Source organism: Rhipicephalus sanguineus, chromosome 9 (assembly GCF_013339695.2).
Source record: "Rhipicephalus sanguineus isolate Rsan-2018 chromosome 9, BIME_Rsan_1.4, whole genome shotgun sequence".
Lineage (NCBI taxonomy): Eukaryota > Metazoa > Arthropoda > Arachnida > Ixodida > Ixodidae > Rhipicephalus > Rhipicephalus sanguineus.
Window position 1 is genome coordinate 36,892,627 of NC_051184.2, and position 12,972 is coordinate 36,905,598.

Below are 12,972 nucleotides of genomic sequence, written 5' to 3' on the forward strand. Positions count from 1 at the left end.
GTGTCGGGCGAGCTCATTTAATTGCCTCTGGCGGCATCTCGTGGTTTCTGTATTAACGCAAGCCATACATGACATAGTCTTGCGATGTTGTGAAGCTAGTGAGGAAATTTATTATTTGGCCAAGTTGTACAAAAGCAGTCAGAGCGACATTATCTTTTCTAAGCGGAGTTTGTGCATATAAGACAATACGATTTTGCTTGCTCGCTTTGTAAATGTTTTCCAGGTAGGACATCGTCGACAGAACAAGAACAAGCGGCAAAGTGCAAATACTGCAGCTGTATATTGAGGCCTCATTACGCGGATCTTCTGAAACACGCTGACTCTAAGAAACATCATGATTACGTTGTGCCTACCGCACAGCAGCTCAAGCAGTTCAGGTTAGCAAGCCAAATTTTGACCAAGCAAGGTGCGAAGTTCGAATTGCATTGTACACAGCTACACGCACATCTATAAGTGCGGTTAACAAGCTTGGTGAAATTGTGCAAGAAGAATTGGACGGAAAATTTTGAATGCACCGTACCAATTGCGAAGCTGTCATCAAGAATGTGTGCGCCACACTTCAAGCGCAAGCTTGAAGTGTGGTGACCGGTATCATATCAGATCAGGCTGAAAAGTGATATACCTCACTAATGATCGGTTCCTGTAAGACTTCTGTCCCCTCCAATGAACCTTGCTGTCTACAAAAAACGCTTTCATGGTTTTCACACAACGTTGACCAAACCTTTGAAAGGAACGGACATGGATGGAAGGATATCATGAGCGTTCCATTCATAGTGGGTGGTAAACCTTGCGGCACCAAGCCTCGCGGCTAGTCGGGGAACCAGGTGCACCAAGCACTCCCATGGTGAAGCGGACGATGCGAGTGGCATTGAAAAACGCCAGTATAACGGAAGGGTTTTCGATGGTACTGTGCTCTACGGGGCTATAGGTAACAGGGATTTTTTATTGCTAGGTACACCACACATATCGCGAGTGGCGACGTTTATCGCGAAATTTAGAAAAAAATGGCGACTTTTGGCGACTTTTTCGTCGTCGTTTGGCGACTTTGACTCGAAAGTGAGTAGCAACCCTGACTACGACTACGAGGGACGAACGGGTGCCGCTTTAAGGAGCTTCGCCCCTAAAAGCGAGATCACTGAGCCAGGCTGTGTTTGTACCTCGTACGCATGTCTTTTCTTCTCTCCTTCGCTTGGTTGGTTGGTTGGTTCCTTAAGGGAATAGCTCAACCCACTACGGGGGATCGGCCACGAAGCGTGCGGCAGTAGACTTTGTGAAAAAAATAAAATAAAAGGAATATGCGAAAAGATAATTTATAGTAAAAAAAATAAATAAAAGAAATGTTGGGGCAATTTTGATTTTTTCTTTTTTTTTAATGGAATGTTAATTAAACGAGTGTTAAATAATAGAATTAAATAAATAAGTAATTACAGAAATTTAAGTAAGGGAATGAAATGATATATCTAATTATAATATTAACATGGCAGTCTCTTTGTTTCTTTAATATAAATGAATATGGCATCATATACGCCCCTGTTGCATTGCCCTAGTGCCGACGCCCCCAGGGAGAGTTCGCAGTCTGCGCAGCTGTCGGTGTTCTATCCTTTACTTTCTCTCCGCAACAATATGAACGTGATAGCGTTAAAGCGCTGTCCTTGTCAAGTTCTTATTCTGCGGTCTTCTTTCTTCGTGTGCTTAAAAGCTTTTGCTTTAAACATGAATGTTCACCAACTAGCCCGCCTCGCCATCTTGTAGCGTTAAAGAGCTCGTTTAACACAAATTCCGGTGTCGGCATCGGGGTTGGTGTAGGCGTCTTTGGTTGTGAGCATTGTCTGTGACCGAAAGATTAACGTTGTCCGTGACCAAAAAATCGAGAAACATGCAAATAAAATAAATTAAAAACTTCGGTTTTGAGTGACAATCGAACACAGGCCTTCTGTGTGGCAAGCAGGTGTTCTCCCACAGAGCCACGTCGTTGCTTCAAACTGATTCGGAGGAAAGCACTATATGAATGTCACGTACAATAGGAGGAATCTCCTTAACGCATCTAATATTGTGCGGCACAAGCGTAAAATCGCGCCAGGTGTGAAAACACTTGAATTCCGCAACGAGCGGGTGTTTTAAAGGCCCACCCATTACAAAGCGCTCAGAGATGTTTAATCATCACCAGCAGCAAAAGCATAAACAAAAGTGAGCAGCTGCGTAGGCTCGCGTGTTGCCTTACGGGCGCGTAGTGGGCCCTTTGCTGATTCGCAAAAGGAATGATTACGGTGTAGTGGACGCTTCGCGAATGTACTTGCAGCATGCGTTCTAGGATAGCTTCAAACGGCCAATGTTACACGCACACACGTTCGTTTCCTTGCGGCACGGTTGAGGCATGCACCGAAAACCGAAACCAGGGTAGCAGTTGAGAGGGCGATGCGCACGATGCCCGATTGCGCCATCGCGTTCTACTCTTGAAGGTGAAACTCAAGGGTTCTCCAAGTTTTCGTATGCCACACTGTTGCACACAGTGTACGCTGCATTTAAGGCAACGCGGCGAACACTCGCAATATCGTTGCTTACCAGCAGGCACACTGCTCCTCTTAATCCATATTTTGCGTCCACTCTCCCTCCGCATTATACTTTCATCTTTCTCCACACCAATCTCAGACCTGAGAATGATGTACCTGACAATGGTGTACCCTCTGGCCTGACAAACACGATCTTATCACCCAGTCTCTCTGCTTCATGCCGCTTCTCCTCACTAAGGTGGAGGAAGTTGTATTAAGATGGTAAGCTGAGCTAGTCTGAGGTCGGTGTTCATGAAGAAATGTCATTCAGCGCTCCCAAGTTTTTTGTTTTTGTTTGTTTTTTGTACAGCAGAGCTGTTATGCTCAAGGTTGGCCGTGTGTCGTGGATAGAAAACTATCATCATCATGGAGCGGCGTCCACTCTCTTCGTCCTCTTCTTCCTGTCCTGATTCGCCCCAAGAACACGTGCGCCGATTTGTCCGGCGCGGGATAGAATAACTTATTGGCGAGAGAACGAGTACAGAGAGAGAGAGAGAGAAAGAAAAGAGATGGAAACAAAGAGAAAGCGAGAAATTCTTGGTGAAAATAATTTCTTGGTGTGGCGGCTATCGAAGCCCCGTACCACAATCCCAAGGAGAGTCTTAACCACTCGGCTATCCAGGCACGCTAGCACAGCATAGCATAGCCTTGTATAGTATAGCATAGCAGGGGAGTGGGAAAGGGAAGTGACAGTGGGGAGGAGATATGTGAGGGTGTGGAGGAGGGAAAGGAGGACTGGAAAGGTTAAAGCATAGCATAAGAAAAAAAAGAGAGACATAGAGAGAAAGAGAAAGAAATAGACAGAGAGAAGTAACAAATAGAAATAAACAGAGACAAAAAAGAAGAGAGGGCAAGCATAGCCACGTATAGTATAGTATATTATAGTATAGTATAGTATAGTATAGTATAGTATAGTATAGTATAGTATAGTATAGTATAGTATAGTATAGTATAGTATAGTATAGTATAGTATAGTATAGTATAGTATAGTATAGTATAGCAAGGAGTGGGAAAAAGGGGATGAAGGGAAAAAGCCTAGCGAAGCCAGGACCAGCTAGGTGCTCACCATCTCTAGCTGCTGTGATCCAGCCTTACGCGACTCAGTGAAGGATGCGCTCATTTCCATTTGGACACGAGGGGCACTCTTGTGGCATCTGCGCGTGGTGTTCCGGGCGGGTTACATTATCAGTATTTGGTGATTTCAGTGAAGAGCCTGCTAATCTTGCCTCTCCACGTGATAGCGATTATCGCCTGGTTTTCCTTCTTTCTTCCTTCTTGCTTTCTACTTGCTTTTCAAAATGAACTTTAGTTAGAGTCAGCGCCTACTCTCGTTGTTTCTTCCGTCCTCATTTTTGTGAGCGCTCCTCGAAATTTTGTCAGGAAGAAGATCTACTTAGGAGCCTTCGGGCACAGGGTGGTCCTTACACCGACTGCCGTCTATGAGTGGAACTTGCCGCACCTACTGCTGGATGAAACGCGACTATGCTGTTTCGTTGCATCGACAGAAACGAAATGCCTACCAGCTACTACAGACGTGTCCAGCTGTCCAGCCAGAAATAGCAAGCAAAATAGAAAAATTTCGGGCCAGGGGGGAGGTTGAACCCCCCCCCCCCCCCCTTGGCTACGCCCCTGGTAATGAAGGCGTGAAAGATACGACTCTCTCGTCTTCGAACTCGGGCTGGTTTAGAGGCCCCTTAACACTGCGTATACGATTTCCACGCAACGAGGTTCAAGCCACCGTTTCTTTTTCTACCCTTTTCTCCGCGGCTTCGACTTCGTCACTCTTTCTCGCCGTGGCGGCGAGGAAAGCTTTGAGCGACGGTCGTCGACTTCCCAGCCGTCTCGAACAGGCCACGACTCGGGGAGCGTCGGCTACGTCAGGCTGCGAAGGACCCGCTTCGCAATCTGCGACGCCATCACTGTACGGGGCAGTGGCCGTTGCTTCTGCAGCCTCCCGGTCTTCGTGACAGAGCATGACCCACGAGTGAGCCCGCGTCGAGTTCGTGTTGCTACTAGACGTCCTCGTCGCTTCTTCTGCCCGTGTTCGTGTTCTCTGAAAAAAAAAACAAAAAAAGAACAATTTCAGCCAGTTCCACGCCGCGAAAACCGTCGCACAGCGATGCTGTAAGCGCGCGAATGTACCTGATTGGCTAGCGAGATCACGTGGTGTCGTAAATCCGCGGATAGATTTGAAATACGCGCGCTTACACATTTCGAGCATCGTCATCGTAATCGCCTGCACTTAGTGTCTCCACCGTTATTTCGAACATCCTTTAGTAATCATTTATTTATTCATTCACTCGCCCCTCTAGTCACGTGACTTGCGTGACACCTATACGACTACTAATACTATGACGACGACCATAGGCGTGAGCAGGGTTCTCCATCAGGGGGGGGGGGGAATCACACCGCAGCGCATCCTCCCCCCTTCCCCCGCCCTGTTGGTCGAGTTCGAAAGGATCAAAGCTTCCCAGTGGACGCAAAAATGAAAACGAAGCCATGACGTGCTTCCCACAACGGCCTGCCTTTGGTCCTCGGCCTTCCGGAGGTAAGAAATAGGGAGTAAGCAGCTCTTGAAATGCAACGTAAGTGGTTCTCGGCCGCCATTAGCCCCAAAAAACTTGCATGGTCATAACCTTGCAGTTAAAGGGGCCCTGCAACATTTTACAAGTAGCTATGGAATCGCTTCACCAAAGGAGCTTACTGCCCCACCGATCGACCGGCCGCAAAAAGTTTTAGAATCCGTCCACTACGAGCGGAGTTACAAAGATTTGTCGCACACTGTAACTGCTTTCTCTCTTCTCTCGGCCCGACGAAATGCTGGAAGCTAAGCAAGGAGGGGTGGCACGGGGTAAGAAGGTAGTTCACGCGCGCCTCTTGACCTTGACCACTTTTTCCTTTTTCTTTCTTCGAACGCGCTGCGTACTTTCAGTGCGATCGCGTGGGCGCGCGGGCAAGTGGCAGCCTCCTGCGGCGGCCGCAGTAACTACCGAGCGCGCCACGTTCAAACGAGCCAATGGCGTGGAAACTGAGTCAATGACGCGGTGATTTTGAGTAAATAGCGTCATTTGTCGAGAGAAGAGGAACCAATTTTCAGCTGACTGGGAATTTATTGTTAACGCCAGGCCGCGTGCTGCGCTACAGCCTCGACTACCGATCGGCAGCGTTTTCTGACCCTGCTGAAAAAGTGTTGCAGGGCCCCTTTAAAGCAATAACGGGACAGATCCGACCTAGTGAAGGTACGGAGAGCACTTGGCGCACCCCCCCCCCCTCTCTCTTCAGATGATTAGGGGGCGCGATCGCCCCCTCTGCCCCCCTCGTGCACGCGCCTATGACGGCGACGACGACGACGGCACAGGGTAGACCCCTTACAAAAATGAATGTAGACAATCTACAGACTGTCTACAAATGGGTTTAGACAGTCTGCAGAAGCACTGACATTTGGGCGAGTGGGATTCGGTTGAAAATATTGGGTGGATTCAGCGCCATACAACGAGGACATAGATGAAGAAAGGACACGAACACCGTGTCCATTCTTCATCTCTGTCCTCGTTGTATCGCGCTGAATCCACCCAATATGTTAGACAGTCTACAGACTGTCCACATACATTTTTGTAGGGGGCTAAGACGGTTTTGCTGTAAAAAGGGGGGCGCATTTGGGGCGCATTTCTGGTCCACAACGATGGTCATAATCATTCATCATTATGCCCCCATATTGTACCCCTTCCAGAGCGACGAAATCTGCCAGCGATCTCCTCATTTACCCTGTCTTGAGCGAGATGATTACATTTTGGACTCCCTGCCGCCCTCGGCTGCGCTTCCCATCCTTTCGTACGCATAGCGTTGCATCTAACTGACCACCAATTGTCTGTCCTGCGCATTATGCGGCCGGCCCGTGTCCGTTTCTTTCGCTTTATAGGAACTATAGAATACCGGCTACCCCTGTTTGCTCTCCGACCCATACTGATGTTGGGCCTATCATTTCTCACAACCATCCTTGTTAACTATCTCACGTGCTTTTCTTCGCGTTATCCTCACGCGCTCGGCAATTCCAGAGCACAAATCAGCGTGGCATGGCATTCTTGATAGGAAAGCGGCGGGTGTCGAGTTTTCAGAAAAGAGAAACGCAAGCACGCCAACCATATGAAAAATGATTGCTGATGGATTTAAAAAAAAGGGATTCCCCGAAAGGTCAAAACTGTTTCTATAGTCGGCGCGTACACAAAACGTCAATGGGGAACACCACCAGAATTATAATTGCGCAGTTCTTTAAGTCAGTTCGTCCTAATATCAATACGTAATGAATTTTAACAATTCCGATTAATCACGACATGAGATCATTCTGGACATTGCGCGTGTTTCGTGCAAGCGTAACCATCTGCTAACCAAAAACAGCATAATACGCTTCAGTGCGGAGAACATAAATCGATATAATCGTATCGCTAATGGCTGCACTATAAGGTTTGATTAGAAATACAACGTGCCGCTCTATAATACCGCCATTAATTGGCGTTATTTCTGTCATCAAAAACCCACCAACTTAGTAATAACTAGTGCGGCAATATATAGCGAATAGTTCAGTTCATTTCTTGGTGTAGCGCATCATTTATAACCGGCAGAAGTCCGTAATAAATCGTACTTGTAGTTATTGAAAATGGTCCCATTTGACTTCAGTTTTCGGGCTACGGAGTGTGAAATTTCGTCTGCTACGTTTGAAATCTCTTTCTAGTGAAATATGTAAATGTGGAGGCCCTAAAAACATTTACTATAAATTCGTGACTGAACCGGATCGTAGTGTGTTTATGCAGTATAGTTTTGCTATTCGCCGCGAGATCGGGCTACAGGTGGCAGCACCGTCGCCGCGCTAGTGTGGATAGGCGGTTTTCGGCGCGTATACAAACGCACACAGCAGCGCTTTGTTGCGAGCGATTTGACCCGATTTCCGACAAACAAAATGCGTTGACTGCAGCTTTCTGGTAATATGTACGCTCTTAATTCCCGAATTATTGCACGAAGCGCGCCGAACGTTACTATTACTTGTGAGAGTAGCGCATTCTGACAACGAATGGGTTGCCCGCCTACGGCAACAGTCGGCGTTTTCGCAATGGATGACGTTTTCTTGTTTTATTTGTACATATTTAGCTTGTGTTCCACCTACTATACGCACTGCTGTGGCGCGACGGAATTAATTATTTACTTCTTGTTAATCTGGATACTCCTCAACAAAAACAAAGCCCGTATTCTTGCACGATGAGTTCAAATAGCACTATGTGCACTGCGTGCTCAAATATTCATCCGAATTTCTTATTCAGTTATCCATGAAATGTAGGACAGTTGATAAGTTTACTGAGGAAAGCTACGTGGCTGACAGCACTTTAGCGCTACGGAGACGTTTAACACGCACACGCTTGTTTTTATTCCATTAACAGTACACAAAAGTAACTGTACAGCACGGAACTTTCTTCGATTGATTACTTGCACGACAGTAATGGAAAAAAGGCCCGGTTATTTCACGGGACCAAAGTACGTTTTTCATGCGAATAGTGTCCGCTGCCTTCCGTCAATCTATAACAACGTAACACAAACGCTCAAGATGTAAAGAAAAAAGATGTGGCTTCGCGTGAAATTACTACGACATAAATGTAAAGTACGCCTTTTGGATTAATTTTGACCATCAGGGCCCTTTAACGCGTACCTTAATCTAAGTACACGGGTGTTTTTCTATAAATTTCGCCACATTTTAAAACTGCACAAGGCAACTCAGTTTTGCGATTTCCGGGTCATTCCATTTTCTGTTCTTTTAAGGGGACAACTTAAGTACCGAAGTGTCAGGCGTGACTTGACAGAAATATTTCTGTGTAGTGGGACTAGGACCATACACAACTAAAGCTCGTCGCATAACCTATAACGACAGTCCCGAAGTTATACACCTAACCACAACGCGCAAGTGCACGAGAGCCTTCTTTTTACCACCGAGCTGCTAAAAGGCTATATTCACATGAGATTTAATACTTCTCATCTTTAGGGCAACGCCTAGTGCTCTTTGTAATGCGCTTGAACCACAGAGCGGCACCTACACTGATATTACTCTCGTGAATGGAGGGTACGACGACCACACACAGCTCTCGACAAGTGCACTCACTGATATTATTACAGTACATATACAGCCGATCAAGAACAAATGCTTCTTTACATCGTGTTAGGCATACGTACGTGCGGTTAAAGTTGCACTAACGCAACGGAACAAACCGCCTTTTGAGCACCTGCACGACGTACGTGCACATGCAAACACAACGTGGCTAGCAGACGACGCATGGAGCAATCCACACTAGGCGCGGTTAAGCCAGCAGCCGCCAGGCGGCGACTCCGCTCGATCTCGCTGTCATTAGTAAATTCAAAGAGACAACATCGGTACAATTTCTACGTCACTATAAACCCAACGAAGAGTATATAACTCGGCTTTTCTGTACCAGGGACGTCGTATTTTAATAATAAATTTGGTTGCTGTTGAACAGTTATTGCGCGTCGGCATATGCGGCCTCCACCCGATGCAGCTGCGCACCTAACGCGTGGATTCGCAGTTACTATCGTGAGCAGTATTAGTGGGAACACGCGAGCGCCTGGCAAATAGCCTCAAATCCGAAGCGGGGCGATTCGCGACGGCCGCTCTCGGAAGTGGAAAGGGTGCCGCGGTCCCGTTAAAGATCGGTACGTCCGCCTCGTTATCGCTGGTAAAAAACGGCAGCTGATTGCGTATGACGGGCCGTTCGCGAGTGTTAGGCGGGCATGCCATGCAGACCGCGGCAGTGTGCTGTCGGTAGCTGACAATAAAGAAAAAAAAAGTGCTGTCGGTGGCCCCGCGCAAAGTACCACTTTTGCATTCGCTTGTGTGCATGTGCGTGCAGCGCATAAAGCCAAGATACAGCAAAAAATATCATTTTAAATGAAACGGTAACTATCTTTGCTGCGCGTGAGTGCTAGAACAGGCGCCTAATATCATTGTTACGTTATTACGCACCACTTCGAGGACGAAGGCTGAACCACACGAACACAAAGTGTTCGTGCTAAAGGTGGTGCGCAATAACATAACAATGAATAGATACCAACTGGCCCAAGCAAGTACCCTTATAAGCCTAATATCAAGCTGTTATTTGTGTCCTATATTTCGCACGTCGTAAAAACAGACGCCTAGTGGGAATGACAACAGTTCGCTGAAAAGCGTCACCTTTCCCACTTTATTTTTCTCAGCTCCATCCGGGCATCGGTCGAATTGGGGTTTGGGGCTATTCTGTAGGCGCTCGCGTGTTTTCTGTCATAGTGCTCACATAGCACATGACTAACGTGGAGCAAAATTTATAGCAGCTGCGCCAGTCATATAGGTATAGATGCGCGTGAAACTTACCCTTCTTTTGAGAACATGCGCCACGATGGCTATAAAGAGTACGATAAGGGAACACGCCAGCAATACGCTGATAAGCCCGTAGATTATATAGGCGTCGATGTACGTATTGCTCTTGTTATTTGCGGTGTCTTCGTCATCCAAGCCAGAAATCCGAGCTGAAAAGAGATAATCGGGTTTATGAATCTTCCCTCTCCAGGTGAAACATGCGCGGCGAGCTCTATAGATGCCGCGCGTAAATGCACCGCCGCAATTATAAGCGTGGCATAGTACGCTATGTCAATAAGCGTGACGTAGCACTCTTGATAGCAAAGTATAGCAAGCGCGTAGTTTTCGAGAATCGAAACGCGAGCATGCCCGATGATGATTCTCATAGCGCGGCGGAGGGACGCCCCACGTATTCACGTTTGACCCATAGAAACCAGAGTCGCACAATGGGCTAGCAACAGGCTGCAGCGTGAACTCGACACAAGGACGTGTGTGTCTTATTCGTGCCTTCCTTTGTCCTTGCGTCGAGTTCGCGCTGCAAGCAGTTGCTTCTGATGGCTTCTAGAGAGGGGAGTCCAGCCACAGCGGCTCCTGCTCCAGCGATCTCGAATTAGCGCTTACCCTGTGAAGCATGCAGCCTTTTTGTTAGTTTTCAGTTAATGACTACCGATTCTTCTTGATGGTGTTGCTTTCACGTACTTCCAACGGTTTTTTAGGGGCGAAGCTCCTTAAGGCGGCACCCGTTCGTCCCTCGTAGTCGTCGTCATCGTAGTAGTGCGTAACAAGTTTACGCTTTGACCTCCAAGGTGGTGCCGGTGGGAGATTTCTCCCGTGCGTTGTTGAACAATAAAAAATTCGCAGCGTGCGCGTTAACTAAAAGCCGAATTCTTCTGTCTCTCATTCCCCATTAGCAGCCATTGGCATGTTCTAGTAGGAAACGTTAGTAGAAGTAGAAGTGTAAGTGTTAGCTAAAAGCCGACTTCTTCTGTCTCTCATTCCCATTAGCAGCCATTGTTTACCTCCAAGGTAGTGCCTGGTGAGATTTCTCCTGTGCGTGATTAAACAATAAAAATTTTGTTCAAAACGCCGTTGATTGATGAAATAAACCAACGAAAGACGCCAGATGTTTTGTAAAAGCAGAACGAAAGAACGCCAGATGTTTTTCTTAAAGTGTAGTAGTAGTAGTTGTATGTAGCCACCTCGCCCGATCGTCAACGGGCGAGGTGGACCGGCAACGGCGCGAGGACCCTGCCGTACGAGAGTTAAATCACACTAAAAGACATACTTTGCGGGCGATACACTCTAGTGAGCTTTCAACTTTTCGTCTTAATGTACATGATAAAGAAATTATTTCTACGAAAAACGCAAGGCACACCTTGAGCAATATATTTGGTTTTGGGACGCTAAATGGAACCATGAGGCGATGCGAAGCCGGAGCACTTGCACGATCGCGTTCCGTTGGCTTTCGTTGGGCATGCTACCGACCTCGCGTCGTGGAACGCGCGTCCTGTCTTCCCTCTAGCCTTGCCTTTAATTCGCACAGGGCGAGCGGGGAATGCGGTCGCTCTAGGCGCTCTTTCGCTCGGGAGCGGACTTCTTCCTTGCATTTCACCGATCACAAGTGATAATGAAGGGACCACGTAAACCAACAGTACAATAAAAGTTTGATGTTTAATATATACACGATGTTTCACACTCTTTATATTATGTACTGGGCGCATTTCACGGAAGAGTTTCACGGTTTACAGATGATTCCCTCCGTAGCTTCGCCCCACTCATCATCATTCACCCCGTGGATATGCTGTGATTTTTGTTCTCGTAACAGTGAACAACAACCTCGCACTGTGGGCATGCACTGCTACTACCCTGCACCACGAGTTGTTAACGAGATCGTAATAAATCTTAATGTAAAACATGCTGTGCGAAAGTAGTTGGTGTTCCGGAATGAGTCCTCGGTATCACGTATCAAGGCTAAGGCTGGGAAGGAAAACTGCTAGTGAAGCAAAGTAGGGCATAAAACATACCGTATAACGTATCATATGATATACCTTATATTCGTTCATTACCCAGAGACGAGTTTTTGAACCCCTCAGCATACTGTGAACCATAATCCTCTATCATTTTGCGTGTTTTATTTTGTTCCTATCGTTTGTATAACTATGTTTATATGACTTGTTGTTACATGATTTTGAATCAGACCGATTGGATTGGGCATTTTTACTGACTATGTTATACTTTTGTATATGTACCCACTCCTGCGATAGCCTTGCGACTTGGTTGCTGTATGTGAAAATAAATTAATAAACTTAAAGCTGTCATCGAAGTGAAGCATAACCTAGAAACATTAATTTTGTCAGAGAAGTGTTTTGAGGAAGGCGTTACAGAGTTTAATCGAAGAGTTGGAGGCTCCAGGGCGCACACCAGCACCGGCTCTTTACTAAGCGTTGCCTAAAGTTGGCCGGTCTTCACTACTATTGACAAGTAGTACTGGCGCATGGCATGAACAACTAACGCTTGGCGTACACGGCAGTTTCACTTGGGAAAACGCGACGCAAATATTCCTTCCTCGTTGTTAAAAGATCAAACAGCATATCCACGGAGTGAATGATGATGAGTGGGCGAAGCTGCGGAGGTTCATCGGTAAACCGTGAATCTTCCGTGAATTCTGCCCAGTACATCATCACCGACGTGAGATCGGGCGCGTTTATACTAAAGGTTCGATGAGAGTTATGACGACTTGCAGCTCACTTTAATTTTACATGTACGCTCTGAATTTTCATTGTTTAGAAAACCATTGCTTTAGAAAACATCTGGCGTCTTTCGTTAAGCAGCTGGCGTCTTTTCGTTTTGCTTTAGAAACATCTGGCGTCTTTTCGTTTTTTTTTCTTTTAGAAAACATCTGGCGTCTTTCCTTGGTTTATTTCATCAATCAACGGCGTTTTGAACAAAATTTTTATTGTTTATTCACGTACAGGAGAAATCTCACAAGGCACTACCTTGGAGGTAAACAATGGCTGCTAATGGGAATGAGAGACA